At 41.7% G+C, this 2,810-nt stretch overlaps 1 long non-coding RNA gene across 1 annotated transcript; it reads right to left on the reverse strand.

The window, feature by feature from the left end:
- Positions 1–227: 227 nt before the first annotated feature.
- Positions 228–2,558, reverse strand: LOC143847233 (uncharacterized). The gene is made up of 2 exons (XR_013234981.1): positions 1,699–2,558; positions 228–1,620 (listed from the first exon to the last, which is right to left on the reverse strand). It is a non-coding gene; the product is annotated as an uncharacterized LOC143847233 (long non-coding RNA).
- Between the last annotated feature and the right edge of the window lie 252 nt (positions 2,559–2,810).

Here is a 2,810-nt window from a genome sequence, read left to right on the forward strand (position 1 = left end):
GCACGAACATGAAGGGAACGAGGTATATGATGAGAGCTAGCTAGCCCCATACCCTCAACTTTGTGAAACAAACAGCAATGGTGGTAGTCTCGTGGTGAAGTAATTCAATAGCCCGTCTGATCTAGAAAATAAGAGGCACATTTTGTTGAGAAAAATGATTTTGAAGATCAGTTCAAACATTGGCCACAATATCTGTACAAATTAATTATCAGTTCAAGACAGGTCCATGCTATTGCATCTTCCCCGGAAAGAGAAACAAGGATAAAATTAAGATGGTTTGGAAAGAGAACCATCAACGGATTCACGCTTATTTTTTACATTGAGAGCCATTCACATAGCCTAAAACCGTGTAGCAGAGTGGCCTCCGACAATAAGTTGGGAGCCAAGGATGGAACCCAGGTTGCCTAAGTGATGAAGAAAATAAAGTGGGAGAAGAAAATTATATGAGTCGAAGAGACTGTGGCCGTGAAAAATATAGGGAAAAGACAAAGGGTGTAGTGACCTAAATCTCTGTCAGCTTTTTTTGTTCATGGGTAAATTGGGGTCTGGCGGGGATCCCTACGGATTAATTGAATAAGAAAAGATAGTATAAAACCACCCTTCTCCAAGGAACAAAGCCAAAGGAAGGGGAAACAAAAAAGGAGGAGGAGAACTCCCACCTAAACCATACAAAACAATTTTTCTAAGGATGGGCCTTACTACCCTCAAGGACCTTCCCCTCTGTTTGTTCTACCAAGGGGAGTGGGTGAGTGTTTCTTTCTTCTAACCTCCTGCCATGTGGTATCGTCCGGGTTGCTATAGTTTGAAGAGGAGTAGTAGGCAGTAATGGTTGGCATTCTCCATGGCTGGTCTGACCCGCCTCTTCGCAGTTGGGTTTTTCCTCAATGGTTGGTCTTTGGGATTGATTATCTCCATGGCTGATATTTGGAACTGAACTTCCAACAGCTTGGCTAACATGGTCATCTGAGCCCGATTCCTCTTCTTCATATGTACTTTATCACTGTCGGAGTGTTCGTCTTGTGTGTGGCCAAGGGCAGAGAATGAGTTCTTCAGGCAGAGTGCGACTGGGAACGGATTGAGCATTCTCTAAACCTGAAGCTGGATATAGAAGCAATTCTGCAGAGGAATTCTGATTGGGAGAGATATTTGTTCCGCTTCCTTTTCTTGATCATTGGCACCTTCTTCCTGATCTTTCATCTCTGGGTGGTTTTCATGTTTTGTGCTGTGGGATTTGGGCCTCCGTTCATGTCTTTCGTTCTGTGCTCGACCTTCACTTTGCCACTTTGGACAAGCTTCCGATGAATGGCTGAAGTTCTTACATGCTCTACACTGAGAAGGTCGCCATTCGTATTCTATCATTTGATTCACCAGTCCGTTTGGAGTCGGTTATGGATTCTGGGAGGCGCACTTGACTTTTTTATTTCTACACACAAACGGGCATAGTTTAGCCTCAAAGCCTATGTGGTTTGGGACTCCATATACATCGGGCGGCCTATTCCACTAGCTATTTTGATGATTCCTTTCGTATTCCATAATTGTAAAGGGAGTCCTGGCATTCAGATGTAAGATTCATTTTTTCCATGGAAACTTCCGACCACCATCGTCTGAGGATGAGGGGTTCTGTTGGTGCAAATAGGGGAAATTATAAAATGAAAACTGCAAAAATAGGAACTTTAACAAAGATGGAAAAGACCAAACCGAATATAAATGATTCTCAATATATGTAGAGCTGTTGTACGTCTTCGAACGCTTCCCTTAAGACGTTATTCGGCCCTATTCCGGTGCAAGGATCTGACGACCGAACCGTCTCCAGGAGCAGCAACTAAGTGTTGGTGTGCACCTACCAAACACTTTAAAGGCAAAGCTTCGAGTCTCTCTAGTTAAGCAATCGGGCTCTACAAAACACTTTGAGGCTTCTTGTGTAGATCTTAATCTCACACCAAAAATATGGGACACACCTTTGGTTGGCTTTCCTTTCACACACCACAACAATGGTGTAGAACATTTTCCTTCTCTTTTTTCTCTCTTATTAGAAGCTAGCCAAGAGTCTCTTCATTTTATGTAATCACCCTTAATGAGAGAACTAAAAACATTCAACTAAACATGAGAAAACCAAAGAGCCACTATGAATGGAATACAAAGAGTCACTAAGAAAGGCCCACTCTTTTGTGCTCTTGTGCATGACTTTTGGAGTACGAAGGAATATGAAAAGCCACCTTAAAGCCTTAGCCCAATCTTGATTTTGAAACTTTAATTTGGATTAATAAACCCAAGTGCAACGTGCGACTTTCCATGTGTGGTCAACTCTTATTTCATGGTGCTGCACCTGTTGCATTTCACTATTGCTTCCACATTCTCCTCCTATAGTCAAGCAAGGCCGAGCCTTGTTGATCATAGTTGGCTTCAACTTCTGCGCCGCAATCCAAATTTCTTCTTTGACCCCACTAATAAGTAGTAAGGCTAACAGCAAAGAACTCGATCTACGGTTAACCCAGTGGTTCTTGCTACTAAATCTTCAAATCTCTCCTGATATTCCTTCACCCAAGTGGTTTATTTTAGTTGTGTCAAGGAGCTAGTAGTTATCGATAGCATTGGAGCTAAATCTTGTACTCAAGGCATCCACAAGCTCTCTCCAACTCACACGGCCTTGTATTATAATGAACCACCTAAACCATTGTAGAGCTCAGCATTCCAAATGAATAGATGTGAGTGGAATTTTTATCTTTCGATCTTCAGTAATCAAATTGGATCCACATTGATATATGAAGATTCCATAATTTTTTTATAATTTTATGATTTAAAAATTCACT

The sequence above is a fragment of the Tasmannia lanceolata genome, unplaced genomic scaffold, assembly GCF_043159265.1.
Source record: "Tasmannia lanceolata isolate RefF3 unplaced genomic scaffold, GAP_Taslan_0.1 ptg000015l, whole genome shotgun sequence".
In the NCBI taxonomy this organism is placed as follows: Eukaryota; Viridiplantae; Streptophyta; class Magnoliopsida; order Canellales; family Winteraceae; genus Tasmannia; species Tasmannia lanceolata.